General features: G+C 41.6%; 1 protein-coding gene across 6 annotated transcripts in view; it reads left to right on the top strand.

Annotated features, from left to right (window-relative positions):
• Positions 1 to 25,983, top strand: part of LOC121284075 (LIM and senescent cell antigen-like-containing domain protein 1) — a 166,695-nt gene that overhangs the window by 31,400 nt on the left and 109,312 nt on the right. Inside the window, exon 1 of one of the 6 annotated variants that reach the window (XM_041199116.1) lies at positions 7,524 to 7,639. The exons of 4 other annotated variants lie outside the window; for them this stretch is intronic. The gene's annotated coding sequence lies outside the window, so the exon portion shown is untranslated. Of the gene's footprint in view, positions 1 to 7,523; positions 7,640 to 18,918; positions 19,022 to 25,983 lie in introns of those variants that run through there. One more of the 6 variants, XM_041199117.1, reaches the window with a different exon arrangement.

Genomic DNA, 25,983 nt, shown 5'->3' with positions numbered 1-25,983 from the left:
AACCAAACGAGGATAAATTTGTGATATGTGACTGTGGGAATGGGGGGTATTTAAGATCTGGTAGGAATGATTCTTTAGAGATTGTATGATGGAGGGAGTTACAGAGTGTACATTCTCATTTGGCTATAATTTGTTGTGGCAGTGACTTGCCCTTGCCCATTTCATCTCAATATTTTGCAGCACAGGTTTCTGGAAGTGCAAGCTGATAATGCAGCGAGGGAAACTGGCTATTTTGGATCTGAGTGAGCAGGGCGAGCATTTGAGTATCTCCTTAACCAATTATACAGAAAGACTGTGAAATAAAGGACTATGAGGAAGTATAGATTAGACTGGGTGAATTCAGTCAAATCATTGGAGAAGGAGAAATACAGAGAAGAAAAAAAAATAGATTGAGAGAAAAAAAAGACAAGTTTTTATAAACCAGTTTTCATTTTAAGTTTCAAACTTTTTAAAAAAAATCCAACTATAATTAAACCTTGCAGGAGTGAGATTCAACACTTGTAATAGTTCATTTTCAGATGCTAAAGAGGTTCATTGGTGCGAATTAAAATTACATTGTTAAAATAATCCGGTCTTAATTAATTATGTTTGCACCTTAAAATAGCTCCAAATCGGGCTCGCTCTCTGCATCACTTCAGTCGGCTCTAACTTTCCGTAATAAGTCTGATTTGTATCTACCATGCAAATACAGCACCTTCATATCACCCAATGGATTTTAATGGTGAAATGAAACTGAGACCGAGACAGCAAGATGCTTTTTTTGTAAATCGAATGTCAGAGCAGCGTATCTCAGAGAGAAACATTAGGATTTCCATTTTTGATCATGCCTTCACAGCCGCAGTAACATTTGTGCTATTAGTCTCGCCGTTATTTTGATAAATTATAAGCCAATGTGTTTCCCATTAGCTGCACTAGAATGTCATCCTCTTTCACCTTTTTCAACTTTTGTGTGTAGAATATGACATAATCATAAATGTTTTCAGAAACAGTGAGTCTCTTTGTATGTGACTTAAACCGATGATACCTCCCAGAACTTCACTAATCAGACCCTGCTTTCCCATCCTGTCCTGTATTTGAACTTGTTGCTTTCATGTGTTATCATATAAAATCTGTATTGATGGGTATCAGTATTATATTCCTTAGAAAATTATTTCTTTACAACATTAACCTTTACTTACTTGAATACGGCATCTATTCACAGCATTAGATAATTGTGTTTACACAAGTCCTATATTGGATAAGTTAATGTTTTGTCTTAGGCACACATGCACATACATGTATATGTTTTACTGCCAACATTACCACATTTCTCTTCATTGGCTAGGGAAGGGAGTGGATGTGTTTGTCAGGTGTGGGGCAGCATGTTATAAATCCCAATAGCTGAGCTGTATAATTGTTAAGGTTTTAAACTACATGCTAAGAGAAACAAATGATCAGAAATTTTATTACACCATTTGCTGATGTAGCAAAAGTGTTTAAATTCAAACCATTTGGCAGTTCTCCTTTCAAATTCATGTTCTTGTTGATTGTTTCTTGACAAAATTCTGGCTCATAGCAACCACCCACAAGAGGGCTATAAAGGACCTGGACTGAGTTTTAGTTTTGTTTGATATTTATTCTGCTCTCCCTTGGAGATTGAGGAGAATTGGGAGCTGGTTAAAATTGTATGTTTCCAGGAGGTTTTTTAACACCTGTGGACATTTCTGAACATTGCTTCATCCTGCCCATCTTTCCAAAATGTTGGTTTAGACTGTACTAGTTTTAAAATCCAAATTTTTAAAGTACAATATTTTTTCCTTCAATGCTTTTACAGCAAATGCTGTGAGTGGAACATGCCTGGGCATGATCCAGAAGCAATACTTGTTCATGAACTGAGAAAGAAGGGAGGGACATATTTGAATACCAGTGGCGATGCAAAGAAGAGTACACGAGCTGATGTATATAGTGTTGGCTCTCTGAATACGGAGAGATTTGAGTTTTTAGCCTGGAAAGGAAGTATCTGAAAGATGATCTTATAAAGACATCTAGATAATTTCTGTTCCCTTAATGATAAATCCAGAATACGAGCTGAAATTAAAATTGAGTAAGAGACAGGAAGACACAGGTTCAAAATAGTGAAAGGTAAATTTAAGATGTATATGAAGACGTTCCTATTCATGCACAACAATGATCAATATTTAGAATGTAGTAGTGAGGCAAAAACCCAAAACCATTTAAGAAATAATTGCAGCAATAGTTGGACGTTGGTGTTTGGGGTTGGAGCCGCCAGGCTCCTGGTCAGCCTCCTGGGATTCCATTCTCTAAGCTGGAGATGTGTGAGCCGTCCAACTGAGAATCCAAGTGGCCATGGGCCACTTCTGTGCTGGTGCCACTGTTGCTGTGGAACATGAGGAGCCCTCGATGCAGATCCAGCCAAACATGCTCTTGGCTGTCGGCAGGAGGAGTGGAGGCTGGAGACTTAGCGTGGGCTTGGGATGAGGAGTAGCCTGTGAGTCGAGGGAGGGAGGGACAACCTGCTACAGTGTAAAGGCGATGGTATCAGACAGCATGTTGTAAGGGGGTGGGGATGGGGGGAGGGAGTGGGAGATGAAACCTAAGCTGAATGTTCAGAGAATGGGAAACATCCTTTCACTGTTTCACCCAGCCGATAACTATGCAGATGGTTACAAAATAACTTTTGCACCCAGTTCCCAACAACTTTATCATGGGACAGTTATGAATAAATGAGTAGTCATTTGTTAACTACTGTATGATGAAACTACACTATGCAAAACAACTTAAAACCACATATGGGTATAATGTAGCCACTAATCTAAAAGGATTGGTGCATCTCAATAGTAAAATATCAAAATACAGAGCAAAGCCTTTACCAGCTAAAATAACATTTATTTATAAATTAAATTACATAACGAAGTATTAGAATTTGGCACTACAAAAACTGTACAATAATAGGTAGGAAGCCTCTGTAGAGTGTTACCTTAAACGATGGTCGTATCTCAAATTGATTGTAAGGCAAAAACCTTGTGATTGGCCCAAATGAGCACTTTCCATTAAGCTAACATACTTGTTCACTAAATGCAAAGCTATCAAAAACCACTTCTTTTCATTTTATTGGCTAGAAAATCTAACAGTCAGGCCATCCAATTGAACCTAGCAGTTTAGAGCTCCATTTTATTTTTTTTCTTGGATCCCTGCTACAAACTCCATTCCTTAGCCACTGACTACATCCCTCTCCCTAACCACTACCTGAAGCTGAACTAGACTGTTTACAACCTTTGAATTCTACTTGATTCTGAGCTGAGATTCTGACTTCTTCTTCTCACCAAGAATCATACAATAGCATATTCGATACTACAGCACAGAACAAGGCCATTTGACCCCTCAAGTGCATGTCGACTCTCCACATTCTTTCCCCTCAGATACCATGATTCAATCTGTTTCCACCGCTCTTTTAGGCAAAGTATTGCTGGTTGTAATCACTTGCTGTGTTTTTAAAGAAAAGTTCCTCATATTGCCTTTGGTTCTTTCACCATTCACTTCAATCCTGTGTCCTCTGGTTCACGACCCTCCTGCCAATTGGAACAGTCTGACTATTTTCAATTCCATAATGTTGCCCATCTTGGACCCTGCCTCAGTTCATCTGCTGCTGAAACTCTCACGCAAGCTGACAGCTCAGACAAAATTCTGCTGCCTGTATCCCAACTCATATAAAGTACCATTCACCCGTCATTCCTCTGCTCGCTGATCTACATTGGCTCCCGGTCTGACATCGCCTCGATTTTAAAAATTCTCATCTTTGTTTTCAAATCATCCGTGGACTCACCCCTCCCTATCTCTAACTTCCTTCAGCCCTGCAGTCTTTGCTCTTCAAATTCTAGCTTCTTGCGCATCTCTGATTTTCCCACTCCCACCATTGGTGGCCACATCTTCAGCTGCCTTGACATTGTGCTCTGGAATTGCCTTGCCAAACCTCTGCCTTTCTACCACTCTCTTCTCCTTTAAGGCCCTCCTTAAAACCCACCGTTTTGACTAAGCTTTTGGTCACCTGCCCTAACATTTCCTCATGTTGTTCGGTCAAATTTTATTTAATAATTCTCCTGCCCCAGGGGATATTTTACTACATTAAAGACATGATAATGCAAGTTATTAAAAAAGCTGAAGATAACTTTCATATAAAACGCAAAAGGAATCTGGTATATGAGGAAATCAGAGGAGTGGGATTAAATGGATTGCTGTTCTAAAGAGCCAGCGCAGACTTAGAACCATAGAAAAGTTACGGTGCTGAAAGAGGCCATTCAGCCCATCGTATCTACACCAGCCAGAAAAAGAGGAAAAAAGAAACTAGCTGCTCATTTTTAACCCCATTTCCAGCACCTGGTCCGTAGCCTTGCAGGCTATAACACTTCAGGTGTAGATCCACATACCTTTCAAATGAGTTGAGCGTTTTAGCCTCAACCACCAATTTAGGCAGTGAATTCCAGGTGCCCGCAACCTTCTGGGTGAAAAAGTTTCCCCTCTAAAACTTCTACCAATCACCTTAAATTTGTATCCCCAGGTAATTGACCCCTCAGCTATGGGAAACAGATCTTTCCTGTCTATCCTATCTAGGCCCCTCATAATTTTGTACACCTCAATTAGGTCACCCCTCAACCTTCTCTGTTCTAAGGAAAAGAACCCTAGCCTATCCAATCTTTCCTCATAGTTGCAATTTTCCAGCCCTGGCAACATTCTTGTAAATCTTGACCTGATGGGCTTAATGGCCTCCTTTAGTGCTATATTGTTGGTTGAATCATAATGCTTTAAACAAAATCTAAGCTTATCGATAATCATCACTTAATGTTAAAAATACTTGCAGTGAGTTTCCCCTGCACAGTCCTGGGGTTCATGTCTTGCATTCTCTTTCAGTCCCAAATTGGATTTGCATGTTAGAGACTTCCAGCTTCTGTTGATACATTCTGCAGGCAGAGATGCATGTTGAGAGTTGTAGCTTTCATCTTGCTTTGAGGATTATAGAATAAATTGTTATAATGTAGAAACAGACCTTGCAGCCTTTAGATTTGTACTGGTGACTTACCATAACTTTGTTATAAGCCATTTTGCGATGTGATTTGTTCTGTAAATAATGATTCTGGGCTAATGATGTTGGAATGAGAAGATTTTTTAACATCTGAAGAGATCTGATGGAGTTTACAGTGGTGCCATCAATTCACTAATTCCATGCTTACTGCTCAGTTCAAGTCAAAACAAAAACACTTGGCTCTGGATTTCTTCTTATCCTTGAACTGACATGGATACAAGAGCTGAATGTCTGAAGAGCCGTGAGACTTGCTGCCCTCAACATGAAGTCAGTACTCAACTGAGTGTGGCATCCAGTGGTTCTGACATTACTAAGGTCAATGATGGTGAAAAGGAAAACCCTCCAGCTGCTGAAGTCTAAACTTGACACAAAGAAAAGTGATTATGGTTATTGAAAGCCAGTCATTACACTCTCATTGCTGTAGGACTTAGCCAGATATGCGTCTTCAGGGCAGCTATCTTCAGCTTTACTAAATACCTCCCCTGTGTTTTATAGTCAAGAGGAGGCCTTTTCAGTGACACTTCTACAATGTTGAGCTCCATTCACAACTTTTGTGAAATGGCCAATGGTAACCTTTTGCAGGACTTGAACTGCATTCATTCTTGGGCTGATAAGCAATAAGTAACACTTGTATCACAACGGCAAGCCATGATTATCTCCAAAAAAAAAGGGCCAACCATCTTCCCATTGATCTTCAACTGCACCGGCATTAACAAATTTCTTTCCATCAGCACCTTGAGCTTCATAAGCTTGGCTAGACCAACCATTATTAATACTGGCTACAAGAACAAAGTAGAGGTCTGGAACTCTGCAACAGGGAGCCCACCTTCAACACCAGTGCATGCTGCCTGCAGTATGTACTACCCACAGGATGCACTGCAGCAATTCAGCCGGACCACTTCAACAACATCCACCTTTGTGACCGCTAACACTGAGAAGGAAAAAGATGCCAATGTTGTGGGAATGCCATCACCTTCAAGTCACACGTCATCCTGATGTGGACACATTATGCTAGATTTTGCTCTAAGCTCCTGTAAACACCTTCTTAATGTTTTAGGAAGTTAAAGGTGCTATGTGACTGTAAGTTGTTGTTGGTGTATGACCAGATACTTGGAGCAGTAAAGATTATCCCACCATACTCCACTCAATCAACCCCATATCAATTGATATCCATTACTTGAAATGTGGATGGATGTCGCCATAAACCTGCACTTTAATACTCTTCAGTGTATTGAAACTTCACTTTGCCAGGTTTCTTTTTCCCAAATTTATTTTTCCAATTAGCCTTGGGTCTTCACACACTCATCTTCAGTCAAGATGATAAACAGGTGACCAACCAGTTCAGATGCTGAATAGCATGCAGGCAGGTATACGAGAGCACCTGGATTAACTCCTTTCTGTGGGGTGAAGTGCTTCATATCTGTATGGTGCATCCAAATTATTTGGGTATAGATTAAGTCAAGATCAAGAGGTACAGGGGTTTTGAAACTATGGCAGCAGCCTCAGTGTGTCATTATTCTGCCAGAAATTGAATGCCACTGCCCATCACTTCTGTAGGTTCATAATTTTCTTTTGTACTGCATGTTTTACTGCATTTAATAAATAAGCATACATTTATGCAAGAAAACATTTACACTTGAAATAGTTTCTTGCAACAGTGGTGGTATACAAGAATAAATTGCAATAACTTTTTCCACAGAATTTAGAGAGCTGCTTTCGAAAGAATTGAGCCAAGGGACAGTTTATTATTCAACATTTTGCTGGCCATCAGTTGCAGTAAATTTTAATACAAGTGCTTGAATTTGAATAACTTACATGAAATGTGTTGCTCTTCCTCAAATTTATTGGTTTGTCTGTCATTAAATGACTGCTCTGTCAGCACTTGCCAGCTAATCAGTTCTGTGTTTGTGGAAATAGTGTCTGTACAAGCAGCTGCAACAAAACCAAACATGGAATTGCAGTTCTCTAAGAAGTATGTTACCGCCATAAAGAGAAATGGAGAAGTGTCTTCATACATTTGTTTAAATTGTGTCAAAGTTAGGGAATGTGAACCAAGACATAATTTTACAGAACCTCGTAAATCAGAATTATGAAATAAAAGCTTTTGAACTTTAAGCTTTAAATTAAAGAAGAACTTGTATGATCATTCCTGCAAAATGTTGGATGTGTTATTGTCCCACATTCAGACTAGGGCAAATGCAGAACAGGAAGATGATGTTGCTGTGGATAAGCATATTTATGATTAGAAGATTGATGTCCAGAAGGTAAAACATTATTAGATTAGCTTGTGTTCTTTGGCAGCAGCAATGTCACTTTTTAAGTAAATTTGAACTGAGGGTGGGGTTCAATTTTCATAAGTGGCTACAAGTTGACATTTTCCATATTAGGTGGCAGTGCTCAGTTAAATAGGAAGTGGTTTGACGTGTCATCAGTAAAGGTTTTTACAAAATAACTATATTAAGTCACAAGGTACAACATGCAAGTAGTTTTGCTGTTGTAAATATTGGTGCAATCATCATCCAGTGAGGAATTCTATTGATGAAACTTGAAGCTATTTGCATAGTAAGTAGTGCTAATTTTTTCCTCTGACATGTTTGTCCAATTAGTACAATAATCACATTAAATGTGCGCCAAAATGAGTGTTTGTAGTCTGTTTGTCTATTGGTGATCTTAATGTGCTTGGGTAGTATGAATGTATCAATTCTGGGTTCTCAGCCACCCTTCCCTGCTCCTGCCCACCCCCCCAATCCATTGGAACATTTTGGGAGTAATATAATTCTTGTGAGATGAGAATTCCTGTACCCCATGATTCTATGTTTCCAGTTTAATCAGCAGGAGGAACCAAGACAATGCCCTTTCCTGCAGGGTAGAAGGAACATTTAAGAGTGAGTCATCCTGGGCCACTTCCTTTTATGTCTTTCGATCATAGAAAGGAAGAAAGAGGTCTAGAAGCAAGCAGCTTTTGCCTTTTTGACTAGTATAAGGTGTATGTCTGGAGTGAATCCTAGGATAGCCTCTCAAGAAGAAGGATGTGTACTGTTTGAGTATTTTCAAGGTCTTTCCTAGTCGCTCTATTGCACTGTGAAAGATTCAATTTCTACTCATTACTTAAAACAGGAAGTTAATTTTATATCTAATTGGAAAAGCACCATGTCCTTGAGAGGAAATCCTCATTCAAAAAGATCAGTTTGATAAGATTTTAACTATTATTTGTTGATGTAACTTTTACGGTCAGTGTGGGTTTAAAATTCCCTTGTGCTGCAACTGCCTCATTAAATATTTTCTTAATTTATTCTGCACAACTGTTGGGTTTTCTGGCTGCAAATGCTCAACATCCAATGAAGAGCTTTCCCACATTTACTTTTTATTAGACCAGATTGCTGTTTCTCTTCACTGTTTTGTCTATTGTAGAATTCAGAATTTGCGCTTTATCTTTCTGTCATGTGCACTTCACCGTGCTGTTTCATTAATAATTTCTACCAAATGCAGTGTTGCGAAAGTCAATTTTTTGTTATACTGCCTAAATGTTTTTCTTGGCTTCCCTAAATATGGCAAAGAATCTTTACACCACCAAAACACATGGCCTTCACACACACACACTCCCTGGCATCCCAATACCAACAGATAGACCTCATTATCCTTTCAAATATCAGTGTACATTTCTCAGCAATATTTTCTTACCAAGCATCTCGTGTTTTTAACCATCCTTATCTTATGCTTTTGGGTATTGCCCAGGGTTTCTGGATGCCCACACTGCTCTTCTGAATTGATACTCCAGCAATGTCACTAAGGTGAGGGCCACAGATCTTCATTGCATCTCTACTTGTTGTCAGCTTCAAAGTTCCAGCTGATATGCAACCCAGCATGTAAGGAAATTTTAAGTCCCATGCTGATTTTTGCATCAGAATGCAAGGCCTCTTGCAAAGGGTCCAACTAGCAACAAATAATTGTGATCAATAAATATTGATTATTTGAACACCCTGCTCTGAATACTTGATACCTTACTACTTCTTAAAAAAAATGTGTTTAAACTAATCTTTGATTTCAGGGACTTTAGAAAGAGTAGATTCAGCCTGATTAATCTGATAGACATTGTTGTGGGAATGCTCTCCTAAATTGATTTCGGGGAGGAGGAAAGCCTTTTAATGAATATCTATAATTCCAAAAGGACGTGGGGTCATTAAGATACAGAAGGAGGCCATTCAGCAGATTCAGTCCATGCCAGCTCTCTGTTGAGTAATCCAGTGAGTTGCATTCCCATGCTGTATCCCCATGGTCCTGCAAGTTTATTTCCCTCAAATGTCCATCCAATTTCCTTTTAAAATCATTAATCTTTTCCACTTCCACAACCCTTGTAGACAGTGAATTCTTGATCATCGCCACTTCATGTGTAAAAGCGGTCTTCCATCCCCCTGTCTCTCTTGCCCAAACCTTTACATTTTCTTCACTGGTCCTTCTACCATCTGCTAATGGGAACAGCTTTTCTTTGTTTGCGTGTCTTAATCTTGTACACCTCTATCAGATTTCTCCTTAACTGCTAAGATAAAAGCAAAACCTTAACCTCCTTTGTTCAAGGAGAGCAACCCCATCTTCTCCAACCAACTGTGTAGTTAAATTCCTTCATCCTTGAACCATTCTGATAAATCTCCTCTGCACCCCCTCAAGGACCCTCACATTCTTCTGAAAGTGTGGTGGCCAGAATTGGAATGGATATTTCAGTTGTGGCCTAACCAGAGCTTAAGTATAATTTCCCTTTTTTTGTACTCAATTCTTCGATTCACGAAGCCCAAGACCCCATATACTTTGCAAACTACTCTCTCAATATGACCTGCTATCTTCAAAGAACTATGCACATGAACCTCTGGGCACCTCTGTCCCTGTACATTCTTTTGAATTATGCTATTAGATCAATATTGTTTCCTCCTATCCATTCTGCCAAAATGCATCACCTCACACTTCCCTGTATTAACTTTCACCTATTTGTCTTCCCGTTCTGTTAGATTATATATGTCCAGTTGCAGTTGATTGGTGTCACCGCTGTTTACTACATTTCTAAGTTTTCTATCATCAGCAGATATTGAAATTGTGCTCTGTATTCCAGCATCCATGTCGTGTGTATGTTAATACAGCAGCCCAACATTGAACCTTGGGGAATACCACTGTCTTCCATTCTCCAGTTTGAAAATCAACTGTTTACCATGACTCAGTCTTCTGTGATAAATGACTGATAAATGAGACCACAAACTAAATTATGCAGGGTAAATTCAGAACAGGAAATTTAACAATATGGAGCTGGTGAATTACTGAAAAATTAAACAAATATGTATAAATAGTTCTGGATAGTAACTTTTTAATTGGTTTTAGTCTTTGCTAAGGAGAGCACAAAAATGCTTTGTCTACTATAATTAACATTTTGACTAAATACACAAGCACAAGGTTTGGCTAAAGTATTCTGCACCATGCAATTCTTCGAACAATCCAAAAATACCTTAGTTCCAGAGAGATATAGGATAAAATTGACCATAGAAAGGCAGAAGAAATAAAACCTGAAAATGTAAACCTACTCTATACAATGCCTGCTGTATGATCATTGAGTAGTTCATTGTTTTTTTGATAATTAATGTAAGCTTGCTTCTACTACAGCAACAATTTATTATAATATTGTTACGAATGTAGGACTTTCAAAGTTATGTTTTAAAATGTATCCTTCAACTTGAGGTGAAATAGAATGTTTTGGATTGGAGGGTGGAGGGGTGTGGATGGAGGTCATACTAAGGCTCTGCCCGGAGACAACCAGGTATCATGGGCCTTTCATGGGAAAAGAAACCCAAAACAAAACCTTTGAAAATCAAATGACATTTTTTACATCTCGACACAGAAAAAGAGACATCTGTGTTTTGGACACAGACAGAGAGAGAGCGCGAGAGAGTATGCAGCTACTTCTGTGAAGAAGACTGCTAACACAAAAATATTCAGGTAGGATGTTGGTTCTCTGGACAGAAGATGATGGAACAGATGGGACTTTTGGAGATTTAAGGAACAAGGAATTGCCGAGGTGGGCTTTGCTGTTGGAAGTTGGACCTGGAATATTCGGGCTGAGTGGACACTGGAAGATTTGACCTGGAGTGGTAGGGAGAAGTGATCCTTTTGGAAAGTTGGGAGTAATTTGGGACTTGATCTTGTAATGCCATAGACTTATATGGGTATGTTGGCTTGCGAGAGGATGCTGATGTTGGACTGCCTTCCTTACAATCGAATTTGGAAGATATTGTGAAGGTACTACTGGTGGTGTTTCTCCAGTGCTTTGAGTGCCTGTTGTAGATTGCCCAAGTCTCTGAAGCATATGAGAGTGGGGGGGAATCACTGCTGTTCAGTAAATCATGATCTTGGTCTCAGTTTTGAGATCCTGATCCTCAAATACTCTTTTCCTCAAACAGCTGAAGGCTGAGCTGGCATTTTGAAAGTGGTGATGAATTTTGTCATGTATGCCTGGCTTTGTTGAGAGGAGGCTCCCAAGATACAGAAATTGGTCCACATTTTTCAGGATCTCACTGTTGACCTTAATCAACGAGGTAAGGGAAGGCGTTGTGCGGTGGGAGCTGATTGAAAGAAGATCTTAGTTTCCTGTGGTTAACAAAAGGTCCATTTGCTCAAATGCTAATTACTCAAAACCAGATCCACTAGGTTGGACATTTTGTTCATATGCCTGACACCAGACTCCCGAGGCAACTGTTCTACTCTGAACTCGGTCACGGCAAGAGACTCCTAGGAGGAGAGTGGAAATGCTTCAGGGATGGTTTGAGGTCATCCCTAAAGACATCAAACATCTCTGACTCTGGGAGTCCCTGTCTTATGAACGACCAAAATAGGAAAGATTATTTGGGAAGGCACCAAACACATCGAGAGACTTCCATCAGAAATGTGCAGAGGCAAAGTTGAAGTGTCGAAGAGCGTGCACAAACCTCCAAACACCACATCTTCCTGACCCTTCAAGCACCACCAGCACCATGTGCAGAAGAGTTTTAAGATTGCACTTATCAGCCATCTTAGAATCCATCAATCCGGAGTGGAAGCAAGTCATCCTGGATCCTGAAGAACTGCTTAAGAAGAATTTATATATCTGCCTGGAGTGCGATGCACAGTGAAAGAAGTTGTAAGACTGATCTCCATTGTGTTAGTACCTTTTCTTCAGTTGCCTGTTGTTATATTTGATTGAAGTTTATTTTAGTTGATTTTGTTACAATAAAAATCTTAAAACGTGAAATATTATATGGTATCACTGTGGATTGTATGGAAAATTTATCATTCTCTATGGGGATCATAACAATTTAGCACCTTGGAAAAAATAAAACATCCCCAGGCACTTTGCAGGAGAGTTATAAAACTTAGCCACGTAAATTGTAGATATCTCCCATTTAAAACGTGTTTTACTGGGATTTTTTGTTTTAGTGTGGCTTGTAAATTACAGAGCTTGTCCAATTAGCACTCCCTCCATTTTCCTCTTAGCGCGGTTACTGTGTATGCACCAAAAACCATGTTATAACGGCACATGCTCAGTGTGTTTTTTTTAACCACACCGCCTCTCCTGCTTGCCTCTCCAAAACCTGCTCACTGCTTTCACTCCCTCCCGCTCACCGCCTCTCTCTTCCTTTCTGCTTGCTGATTTCCTCACCTGACACCTTTGCTGCCTTCTGCTCACTGCCGCTCTCCAGAGCCATGCTGTGAGCCAGGGCTCAGGAGCAGGGTGGTGAGAGGGAGGAAGAGAGTGGAAAAGAGAGAGCAGGAGGGTTGGGCAGAGCGGAGAGCAGGAGAGTCAGGCAGGACGCAGAAAGTGGGAGGTAAGAAGAAAGAGTTTTAAATTAGTAAGAGGATTTTTGCACCAGTGAGGTTCAAGTCAGGCAGTAGGTTTTGAATATGGGAATTGCAGGTCAGGAACGTAACCCACCTTATTACACGTTTTCTTCCTGGAAAGTGATTTTCATTTAGTACATTGTAGATTAGTATGTTTTTTAGGAACACATTGGGAGTGCTAAACAAGGTATTAGGTCAAAAGACCAAAAACTTGGTCAAAGTGTTGGATTTTAAAGAGCTTCTTAATGGAGGAAAGTGAGGTAAAGAGGCAGAGAGGTATAGGGAGAGAATTCCACAACTCAGGGCCTAGGCAACTGAAAGCATGACCATCATTGGTGATTAAAATTGGGGATGCTCAAAAGGCCAAAATTAGATCAACACAGATCTCTTGGGAGGTTATGGGGCGAAGCCATGGAGGGATTTGAAAATAAGGATAAGAATTTTAAAATCAAGATTTTACTTGATTGGGAGCTAATATAGGTCAGCGAACACAGGTGATGGGTGAACAAGACTTGGTGTGAGTTAGGATGGACAGCAGAGTTTTGAATGACCTCAAGTTTACAGAGTGTGGAATGTGGGAGACCAGTCAGGAGTGCATTGGAATAGTTAAGTTGAGAGGTAACAATGGCCTGAAAAAGGGTTTCATCAATAGATGACCTGGTTGGGTGATGTTCTGGGGGGAGAAATAAGCTGTCTTAGTAATGGCGTGAATATGTGGGGGGTAGTAGCTCATTTCGTCAAATTTTGTTGTTATTCTTTCCTGGGATGTGGGAATTGCTGGCAAGCACAGCATTTGTTGTCAGTCTCTAATTTCCCTTGAGAAGATTGTGATGAACTGCTTTCCAGAACCGCTGGAGGCCATCTGGTGCAGGTACACCCATAGTGCTATTAGGGAGGGGTGCTTTAGTTCCCCTCCTTTCCTGACCTGCAACTATAAGGTGGTGGTGCTTCTATGCACCTGTTGCTCTTGTCCTCCTAGGTGGTAGAGATCATGGGATTTGAAGGTGCTTTCAAAGCAGCCTTGTTGAGTTGCTGCAATGCATCTTGTAGATGGTACACACTGCTCCCACTGTGCATCAGTGGTGGAGGGAGTGGATTTTTAAGATGGTGGATGCGGCGATCAAGCGGCTGCTTTGACCTGAATAGCGTTGGGCTTCTTGAGTGTAGTTGGGAGCCACATTTATCCAGGCATGGAAAGTATTCCACCACATTCCTGGCTTGTGCCTTGTACATGATGGACAGACTTTGTGGAGACAGAAGGTGAATTACTCACCACAGAGTTCTCAGACACTGACCTGTTCTTATAGTCACAGTAGTTATGTGGTTAGTCCAGTTCAATTTCTAGTTCATGGTAACCATCAGGATGTCATATTCAAAATGGATTTCTTTCAGCTCTGGGTCCTTGCGGACAACAGCTTGAAGCTTACAGGCTGGAGGCTTTAGATCTTAGAATCCCCCCCCTTTTTACCAACAGCCTTCTCTTTATACATATTTTCCTCTTTGAATGCAAATTCTCAATGTATCACTAGATTTTTTTGAACTTTATCTCTTCTAATAATAAAACCATTTCATGGCACCAATTTTATTAATAAGCTTTGGAAAAAATAAAAACACATTGTTTGGCTTCTTCTGGCTAGGGGTAATATTTCACCCATTCTTTTGAATGGTTTATTTAAAAATGTAAATTGCCCCCTTTACACTTCACATTCTAACTTCCTTATGTTTATCTAATTAACATTTCAAACCTACTTCTCTTCTATACATCAAAGCCTCTAGACCAGCTGGCTTTAATCCAATTAAAATACACACACACACACACACACACACACACACACACACACTAGACACAGCCACCACTAGAACACATTATAGACATTATATCTTTCCGACAGAGCAGTTTACGTGCTTTCAGTAGTGGCAGTTTGATATCAAGATTATTGAAGGATGCCACGATGAACTGGATGCTCAGCAGGTTGCAAAGTTAATTGCTTTGTAGATTTTCTTACCGGGAGGTCAGGTTTTTTTATAGGTGGACTTGGATTAGGAATCAGGTTGGGAGACTTTCCAGATACAGCAGCCTCTAAATTTAAAAAGGCTTTGGTGTTACTGCCTTGGTCTGCACCTGATATTCTGCAGTGGTATTCTTTGCAAACTGCCTTTTTCTCTCTGGCCTTTGGATAATAAAAGAATTTTGGTATCAGAAGCCAGTTTTAGTCACACGATGAACTGCTGTTCTCCACTCCGAATGGTTTAAAGCTAAAAGGAATTGCTATACAATGGTTAACTGATTTTCTGCTGTCCTCCTTTTGTTAAATTGCAAACTTGGAGATGCGAAGCCTGGCAGTCCATTAATTTTGACTTCAGAGTAAACCATAAACAATGGTAGGTAGAAATTCCATGGAGGGGTTCTGCCTGGGTAGGTGCATTCAAGGGAGAGGCTCCCTTGAACCAGGGTGGTTCAATTAAGAATTTTCCAGAAGATTGAAGTAGTCTGTGTTGAATTTGCAAAAGTCACCTAGCCCTTGGCAGCTATCTTAAGCCTCCTTGTTAGTGTCCATTTTCAAAACTAAAAAACAGTTCTGGAAGCTTGCGTACAAACATAGTCCTTGTCTGAAGTTATGAATAGAATATTCCTTCACTGGGCATAACACACTTATCTGCCCAAGCCTGAATGTTGTCCAGGTTGCTGCATGTGATTATGGAGTGCATCAGTATCTGAGGATCAGTGGACAGTACCTGACACTGTGCAATCATCAGCAAACATCACCACTTCTGGCCTTATGATGGAGGAAAGACCCATTGAAACAGCTGAAGTTGGTTGGGCCTGTAGCGATTTCCTCATGCTAAGAAGATTGGCTGCCAATAACCATAACCTACAATATAATACAAAAAAACACAACAAACCTCAATTTTGTGCTAGGTATGACTCCAACCAATGGAGAGTTTTCCCTCTTGATTCAGTTTTGCTAGAGCTCCTTGTTGTCACACTTGGTTAAATGCTGCCTTCATGTCAAGGACAGTCACACTCTCACCTCACGTCTGGAGTCCATCACTTTTGTCCATGTTTAGACCAATGCAGTTATGAGTACATGAGAAGAGTGGCCTTGACAAAATCCAAACTGAGCATTGATGAACAGGTCATTGCTGTGTAAGCGGCGCTCTATAGCACTGTCAGTGACACCTTCCATCACTTTGCTGATGATTGAAAGTATACTGGGGCGGTAATTGGCTGGATTGGATTTGTCCTGCTTGTGGACAGGACATACCTGGGAAATTTTCCATGTTATCAGCTACATGCCAGTGTTGTAGCTGTATTGGAACAGTTTTCCTACAGTCATGGCTAGTTCTGGAGCACAGGTTTTCAATCGTACTGTTGGGATGTTGTCAGGTTCCATAGACTTTACAGTATCCAGTGCCTTCATTCGTTCCTTGATGTCTTGTGGAGTGAATCAAAATGGCTGTTTTCTAGCATCTGTGATGCTATGGGTCTCAGGAGGAGGCCGATGTGGATCATCCGCTCAGCACTTCTGGCTGAAGATGGTTGCAAATGCTTCAGCCTTGTCTTTTGCACTGATATACTGGGCTCCTCTACTATTGAGGATGAAAATATTTGTGGAGTCTGCTCCTCTAGTTAGTTCTTTAATTGTCCACCTCCATACATGACTGGATGTCGCAGGACTGCAGAGTTTCGAATCTGATTTCATGGTTGTAGGATCGCATAGCTCTGCCTATTGCATGCTGCTTCCACTGTTTGGCATGCAGGTAGTCCTGCGTTATAGCTTCAGCAGGTGGACACCTCATTTTTAGTTACACCTGGTGTTGCTCCTGCCATGTTCTCCTGCCCTCCTCTTTGATTTAGATTTGATGTTTTGGCTTGATGCAAAAGGTAGAGTGAGGGATTTGCCAGACCATGAGGTTACATATTTTTGTTGAATATAATTATGCTCCTGATGTGTCTTAGTGCCTCATGAATGGCCAGTTGCTCTGAATGTATCCCATTTAGCATGGTAGTAGTACCACTTAAAATGATGGACGGTATCCCAAATGTGAATATGGGTCTTTGTCTTCACAAGAACTGTCTGATGGTCACTCCTGCCAACATTGTCATGGAAATATGCATCTATGACAGGTAGACTGGTAAGAATAAGGTCTAGTAGGTTTCTCCCTCTTGTTACCTCACGACCTGCTGCAGGCCCAGTCTGGGAGATACGTCCTTCCGGGCTTGGTCAGCTCAATCAGTAGTGGTGCTACTGTGCCCTTGTTACCCTCTGTGCTTCATCGAAGTGGTGCTCAACATGGAGGAGTACTGATTTATCAGCTGAGGGAGGCTGGTAGGTGGTAATTGGTCGGAGGTTTCCTTGCCCATATTTGACCTGATGCCATGAGACTTCACGGAGTCTGGAGTCAATGTTAAGGATTTCCAGAGCGGCTCCTTATCAACTGCATGCCCCTGTGCCGGCACTCTGGTGGATCAGTCCTGCCGTTGGGACAGGACATACCAGGGCTGGTAATGGTGGTGGTATCTGGGAGTAGTCTGTAAGGAATGGTTCAGTTATTATGACTTTGTCAGGCGGTTGCTTGACTAGCCTTTGGGAAAGCTGTCCCAATTTTGGCACAAGCCTACAAATGCTAGTAAGGAGGACTTTGGAGGGTCAACAAGATTGGGTGTGCCATTGTCATTGCCCGTGCCTAGTTTGATGCTGGGTGGTCCGTCTGACTTTTCTGTAGTGGCTTGGTACAGTTGAGTAGATTGCTAGATCATTTCAGAGGACAGTTAAGAGTCAACCACATTGCTGTGGGTTTGGAGTCAAATGTAGGCCAGAACAAGTAAGGACAGCTGTTTCCTTCCTTAAAGGACATTAGTAAACCAAGGTTGCGAACAGCCTAGTTTAGTCTCGGATAGTTGTCAGGGAGAAAAAAGAAGTTTGGACTGGGGACTGAAAACAATGGCTTCGGTCTTCACAATGTTTGATTGGAGGAAATTTCTGCTCATTGTTATAAAACCATGTTTTATATCAAAAATGACTTTATTTATTGAGAGGGATGAAACCACAGGATAAGTTTTAAGGAGACTGTCCACAATATTTTTAAGTGACCTAAAAAGCAGTTCCTAAATATTGCCGAACATTTGCATCACTTCATCTTGCAAATTGCAAAGCTATTCGAAATGAGATGTTCTGTTCGGAAGTAACCCACCAGGACAATTAGCTTAAACAAGTATGAATGGACCATCCACTGGAACTATTCACAGACATCCAGACAAAATCTGTCGATTCACGTGAGTGTGGACCATGCCATTAAACTCAAGTCACTTTGCACAATGGAGCCCAGCTGAGGAGAGGGCTCCACTGACCATTTAATGTAATTACTGTAAACCATGGACCTGGAATGAGTGTTCTGCAACTTTCTTTGACCATTTTTAGCAACTGGCTAGTTGCATGAATGGAGAATGTGATACCCAAGCTTACCATTTGAATTAAAAACAATACTACTTTCGCAGAACTAGTGACCATGAATGGAGTTGACCCCCCCCTCCCCCAACCATCTCCCTCCCCCGTCTCTTCTCCCTCTCTGTCTCTTCCTCTTTGTCTCACTCCTTCCTCTCTCTCTCACCACCCCCCCCCCCCCCCCCACCACTCTCTATCACCCCTTCCCCGCCCTCTCTGTCGCCCCTCCATCAAGACACTGAACAGAATCTGAAAAGTCTTCAAGCATGGTCTGACACTATCCAACGCATCAACCTGCAGGATCCCGATATGATTGGTTTTCTTTTGGGAACTCTTAAACAATTTAATCTACTCTCCCTCCCTGTAACTTACTTCTGTGAGAGTCTGGGTAACTTGAATGAATGTGGAGTGAGAGTTGGGAGCTTTTTTAAATTTTATCAATCAGGTGTTAAGGATGAAAACCTGTCTGTGAGTGTCTTTTACAATTACAGCACTTAAGCACTCTCTGGATTGACTAACACCTTTGTTTAAAACATGTTACAGCAACCGAGAGGGGGAAAGAGAGGGGAGCCATTCTACCACTTCTCACCTGGCTGTAACACAGGCTCATAATTTTACAACAGTGGAGGAGTTGAGAGAAATGGTGGTGAGCTAGAGATGGTTAACCTTAAATTACATGTGAAAACTAACACTGTGCTTTTGGATGATGCGGCAAGGGACATGATGTAGATGAGAAATAGGGGGTGACCTAGGATAGATCCTTGGGGGACACTGAAGGTAACGGTGCAGGAGAAGGAAGAAAAGCTATTGCAGGTGATTCTCTGGTTATGACTGGATAGATAATGGAACCAATCTTATCTAACTGGATGACAGTGGAGAAGGATGACATGGTCAACTGTGTCAAGAGTTGCAGACGTGTCAAGAAAGACAAGGAGAAATAGTCTATCTTTGCCATAGTCTTGGAGGATACCATTTATGACTTTAATCAGGACATTCTAGTGCTGTAGCAGTGGTGGAAACCTGATTGGAGAGATTCAAACATGGAATTCTTGGGATGAATATGGATTTGGTAGAAGCAACATGTTCAAGGTCTTTGGAGAGGAAAGGGAGGTTGGAGATGGGGCATCGATGGCAAGGTTGGTTGGTGAAGGGTTGCTTTGAGAAAAAGGCTGATGGTTGCAGATTTAAAGGAGAGTGGGACAACTCCTGAAGAGAGAGAACTGTTAACAAGATTAACTAACACGATGGGCCAGGAGGGGAAGTTGGATGGTCAGCAGTTTGGTGGGAGTAGGATAGAGGGAACAGGGTGTGGATCTCAAGGACAAGATGAACTTGGAGAGGGCATGAGGGGAAATAGGAGAAAAACTAGAGAAAGATGCGAGTTTAGGGCTAGGGTTGGGGTAGCTTTAGAGGATGTTTTGCCAAATGAACCAGTAGAAGGGAGGGGTTTCGGCACAAGCAACTGATTGTTGCTAAGGTCAAGAATATCCGAAGTCCGAGAGTTCCTCACACTTGTTGTTGGTATACACATTATTGTTGTACTACCACGTGCTTTCACAATTTTTACTGTGTGTCAAATTTAGAGAAAATTAAGTGCGGGAAGAGATAAAACCAGTAAAACAAAATAATCATTGAAATTGTGTTGTGTGCACTTTCTGACAGATCACTGGTATTTATATATAAGATGTTTCTCTATTTATGTGTGTTTTTCAATTAAAGCCTTTTAAAAACCCAAGACATAAGATAAGCATGTTCCACGCTCCCAAGTCCGAAAGGACATACCAGAGCAATATGGTTTCACCTAGTCTTTCACTGTGAGAATTGTCCTCTTCATTATGACCAGGGGTGGGAAAGGGAAACCGTGGCACAGTCTATTCGTATTCCAACTTATTGGACCTTGTTAGTCCCTGTATATTCCAAATTTCCCTTTTTAAACTTCCACTATGGTTTCTCATCTGTCCAATAGGTGGTAATTCGTCCCTATTATCCATCAAATAAAGAATCATATTCACATTTGTTTTGCAAACTGTCTTTGTTTTCAATTGCAGAATGCAATGATGCAAATATTTGTTTTTATTTTTTGCCTTGTTTGAAATAAAAACACGTTTCTTTGCCTTATTGCATCCTCGGTCCATCCCAAAATAGTTACTTTTTGAAGTGCAGTCACTATTGCTTCATTAGCTGTGATCCATAGTAAGTTTTTGACCTGTATTCATATTGGGCTGGATCTTGTTAGAGTGAAACATGTCACAATGTGTGTCATTCGACTTTTTCTGCACCTTTCAGCGCAAATTTTTTGCAGCATGGCTTGCTGGAAGTGCGTACTGATAATGTGAAGAAGGCAACAGAGCATCTGGGACCTCTGTGAATGGTGGGACCAATAATGTACCTCCTTAGCCAATGAGATTTAAGGAGACTACATGAAAAGCATGAGATTGAACACTTTAAATTGTTCCCATCTGGGCTAGAGGGGTTGATGTTTTAAGATTGCTTTTTCACGGGACGTGGCCGTCTCTGGCTTGGCTAGGCTAGCATTTATTCACCATCCCTAGTTGCCCTTGAGAAGATGGTCACGAGCCACCTTGAACCGCTGCAGTCCATGCGGTATAGGTACACACAAATAGAGCTGTTAGGAAGGGAATCCCAGAATTTTGATCCAGCAACAGTGAAGGAACGGTGATGTAGATTCAAGTCCAGATGGTACTTAACTTGGAGAGGAATTTGCAGTGGTGGCTGGTGTGTATTGAATGTCTTGTCTAGCTTGCTGTACTTTGCAAGCCAGTGCATTATGGGATTGCGGAATCTGTGTTGTTTTATTAGTTCTGTTACTGCAGTAGAATAAACGAGAGCTGCACTGTTCAATCACCTCCACCTCTCTGTAAACATTGATTAGTCTTAAAAAAGTCATCAGCTTTACCAATATTAAAACAGCATAAATTGGCGTCGAGGACGATGGACCCTTGTGGTAAGGCCACTTGAAAAGTGAAACAGCTGGTAAAATGTTTATTACTAGTTTTTTTAAAAAAAAGCACCCCTACTCTCCCGCAAGGCTCCCGAAGTTTAGGCAAAAGGGATCTGCAAGGCAAAGATAAAAAGACAAAAAGGGAAGAAATCACTGCTGTGCTTTTCTGAACAGGAAAGAAGTTTATTAAAAAAACGTGCAGAAAAAAGCAAAGCAGTCACGTTTGCAGAAAAAAAAGAAGCGACCCATGATCACTACAGGGCCGCCAGCTGCAGATAGCCTGCAAAGTTCCAAATATACCAGACATGCAGGATTCAAAAAGAAGATGCCAAGAGAAGGATATGCTGCAGTTTTAAAAAGTTTAGAAACTTAGAGAAAGGGAAGGTCCATGATTGCTACAGAGCTTGCCAAAACCTAAAAGCATAAGATAAACCACAGAGATGTAACTGGCAGCTGCTGACAGCCTGAGTTTTAAAAAAAAAATGGTTACCGTCTTAAAGCGGTAACAACATTTAAAGTGGTAACTACAAAAAGGAAGGAAATAACAGTAAACAAAAGTAACTGACGAAAAGAGAAAATAAAAAGGTGGAAACTGACTACACTTACCAGACCTATAGGACATTTCAATGAGACTGTGGAACAGTGGAGCTTCTACACTGAATGCTTTGTGTTTTCTGTCCTTGCAAATGGAATTGAAAATGATAGAAAGCTGGCAACTTTCTTAAGTGTGATGGGAGTTAAAACCTTTGGCTTATTAAGAAGTTTGGTGCAGCCTGACAAATCTGGCACAAAATCACATGAGGACATTGTAAAAGTCCTGGAGATGCATTTTTCCCCTAAACCACTTGTCATAGCAGAAAGATTTAGGTTTCACATAAGAAACCAACAATTGCACGATATGTTGCAGCACTTAAAAAGCTCACTGAACATTGCGAATTCAAGGAAGTACTGAATGATACCCTCTGTGGCAGGTTGGTCTGTGGCCTTCATGCAGAAGCAATCCAGAAACAACACCTGAGAAAGGCTAACCTCACTTTGCAGAAAGCCATAGAGATTGCAGTCTCCATGGGCCTGGCTGCAAAAGAAGCACAGGAGATGAGTACATCAACTCAAGTACATAATGTGACAGCTGAGTGTGCACATCAGATAGCAAGCAGCCAAAGATGTTACTATTATGGAAAGCCTGATCACCATCCATCTGAATGTTGATGCACTTTGATGAGAAGCCATAAGAATATCTTACTATCGCAACACAAAAGGGACTGCCACTTGTCTTTTGGAATAACATCAGCTTCAGCCTGTTTCAGAGGGCCATGGACAGAGCCTGAGTGGCTTGCCTGGAGTTCAGTGCTACCTCGACGACGTCTTGGTAATGGGCAGGACTGATGAGGAGCGTCTCAATAACTTGAATGCCACCCTACAAAGCCTGGAGGAGCATGGCTTAAGGATTCGCAAAGACAAATGCGAGTTTTTCAGCCCTCTGTGGAAGGTGAGGTGAGAGCGACTGCCTTTGCCATCAAGGAGCATTTGACCGAGTGTGGCATCAAGGAGCCCTAGCAAAACTGGAGTCAATGGAAATCAGGGAGAAAGCTCTCCATTGGTTGGAGGCATACTTATCACAAAGGAAGATGGTGTGGTTGTTGGCGGTCAGTCATCTCAGTTCCAGGACATCACTGCAGGAGTTCCTCAGGGTTGTGTCCTCAGCCCAACCATCTTCAGCTGCTTCATCAATGACCTTCCTTCCATCGTCAAGTCAGAAGTGCAGATGTTCGCACCCTTTGTGACTCAGATACTGATGCAGTCCATGTCCAAATGGAATAAGTCCTGGAAAATATCCAGGCTTGGTCTGACAAGTGACAAGTAACATTCACGCCACACAAGTGTCAGGCAATGACCACCTCCAACAAAAGAGAATCTTAACCATTGCCCCTTGACGTTCAATGGCATTACCGTCACTGAATCCCCCATTATCAACATCCTGGGGGTTATTATTGACCAGAAACTGAAATGGGCTAGCCGTATAAATACTGTGGCTACAAGAGCAGGTCAGAAGCTAGGAGTCCTGTGATGAGTAACTTGCCTCCTGACTCCCCAAAGCCTGCCCACCATCTACAAGGCAAAGGTCAGGAGTGTCATCCACTTGCTTGGATGAGTGCAGCTCCCACAACACTGAAGAAGCTTGACGACATCCCGGACAAAATAGTCTGCTTGGTTGGCACCACATCTACAAACATTCACTCCCTCCACCACTGATGCACAGTAGCAGCAGTGTGTACCATCTACGGGGTGCACTGCAGGAATTCACCAAGGCTCCTTAGACAGCACCTTCCAAACCCACTATCATCTAGAAGGATGAGGGCAGCAGATAGATGGGAACAACTGGAAGTTCCCCTCCAAGTTACTTACCATGGAAATATATCGTCATTCCTTCACTGTCACTGGGTTCAAATCCTGGAATTCTCTTCCTAACAGCACTGTGGGCATACCTACACCACATGGACTGCAGTGGTTTAAGAAAGCACCTCACCACCACCTTCTCAAGGGCAATTAGGGATGGGCAATAAACGCTGGCCCAGCCTGCGAAGCCCACATCCCATGAATAAATAAAATTAAATAAATAAAGTATTTGGGGCACGTCATTGATGCTGTTGGGCTTCACAAAGCACCCTCCAAGGTCAAGGCTATTGTGGATGCTCCAACTCCCGAGGATACCAGCTAGCTCTGCTTGTTCTTAGGGCTGCTGAACTATTACGGGAGATTTATTCGACAGCTGGCAACCCTGCTGAAACATCTGCATGAGCTTCTGTGTCAGAACAAAGCCTGGCAATGGACAGAAGCCTGTGATGCTGTGTTCATGAAGACTAAAGCAGCGTTGACAGATTCCGAGGTACTGATGCACTTTGATCATTTCTTTCAACTACAACTTGCGTGTGATACATCACTTTATGGAGTTGTGGCCTTTGTTTTACACATGCTTTCAGCTGTGGAGATGCCCAAAGCGTTTGCTCCATGGACTTTTAGCAAAGCAGAGAGCCAATACGCTCAAATTGAACGCGAAGCATTGGGAATCATTTTTGGAATGCAGAAATTTCACTAGCATCTGTTTGGATGGAAATTCACGCTGCAGACTGATCATCGACCACTCGCCTCAACATTCGGTCCACACAAAGGAAGCAGAATGCAGTGTTGGGCATTGATGTTGAGCGCTCACACATATGACATCAAATATGGAAAATCCACCTTGCATGGCAATGTGGATGGTGTTTCAAGGCTGCCCCTACAAGTCAGCTATGTGGACACACTACTCAAAAAGACATCTTCTACTTTGCACACGTGGAGAACACATCCATCACTTCAGTCCAAATCAAGAAGGCTGCTCAAGTGGACCCAACATTGTCCAAAGTCATGGACCTTGTGATGCATGGCAACTCTTCCCTGAACTTCCAAGTCTCACCTGATCTTCATCCTTACGTTTCCAGGAGGATGAAGTTATCAGTTACTTCAGCATGTTTGCTTTGGGGCATGTGAGTTATTATTCCACCAACATTGAGGAAACCAGTGTTGGACCAACTGAATCCCGGACACTGTGGAATAGTTCGCATGAAAAAGATTGCAAGAAGCTACTTTTGGTGGCCCGGCCTGGACCAAGGCATTGATGCCAAGGCAAGACCTTGTCCTTCCTGTCAGAGTGTCAGAAACATGCCTCAATTGGTACCCCTCCATCCATGGGATTGGCCGGAAAACCCTTGGTAGCACATCCACTTCAATTTTGCTGGCCCATTTGAAAGAACAATGTTCAAGGTGGTTGTGGATGCTCGTTCCAAAAGGCCGGAAGTTTCAGTGATGTCCTCGACTACAGCTGAAAGTACAATTCAAAGGCTGAGAAATGTTCAGTCATTATGGGTTCCCAGAACAACTTGTGACCGACAGTGGACCTCAGTTTGTCTCGCAGGAGTTTGAGAATTTTTTTTTGAGAAGTAACAGAATTCATCACTTCACTTTTAACACCATACCACCCATCCATCAATGGATTAGCAGAAAGATTTATTCAAACCATGAAACACACTTTAAGTTCGGCACAAGGACATTCATCCATTCAAAAGTGTCTGGACACATTTCTGCTAACATACCAAAACATGCCACATGCCATGACTAAAGCATTTCCAATATTCCTATTAATGGGACAGCAACTGTGCACTTGCTTTGATCTGCTGAGACCAACAAAAAAACACAAGTTATGCAAGATCAACAGCACAACCAAGTGGAGAGTAGAGCAGAAAGGTCAAAGCCAAGAATTTTCTGTTCTGGACAAGAAATTCTAGATCATAGCTATGCTACCAGAACTAAATGGATTTGTGCTACTGTGATTGCTTAGACAGGAATTGTTTTGTACACAGTCCAAACTGTGTATGATCTCTCCTGGCGGAGATATGTTGACCAACTGTTGCCAAGTCAAGCACCATCTAAGGATACACCTCTTATGGAAGAGCCATCTCCAAATCAAGGAATGCCGACTCCAGTCTCACATCCTCAGTCTAGCTCAACTGAAGTTAAAGTCGTCTCACCTTCACCTGCATTAGACACAACTTCAGATTCCACTACAAGTCCTAATTGCCATCAGTCTCTTATGAATATTACTCTGTAAA

Source organism: Carcharodon carcharias, chromosome 11 (assembly GCF_017639515.1).
Source record: "Carcharodon carcharias isolate sCarCar2 chromosome 11, sCarCar2.pri, whole genome shotgun sequence".
Classification (NCBI taxonomy): domain Eukaryota; kingdom Metazoa; phylum Chordata; class Chondrichthyes; order Lamniformes; family Lamnidae; genus Carcharodon; species Carcharodon carcharias.
The sequence above is the reverse complement of the archived record's forward strand: the minus strand, read 5'-3'. Positions and strand labels throughout refer to the sequence as shown.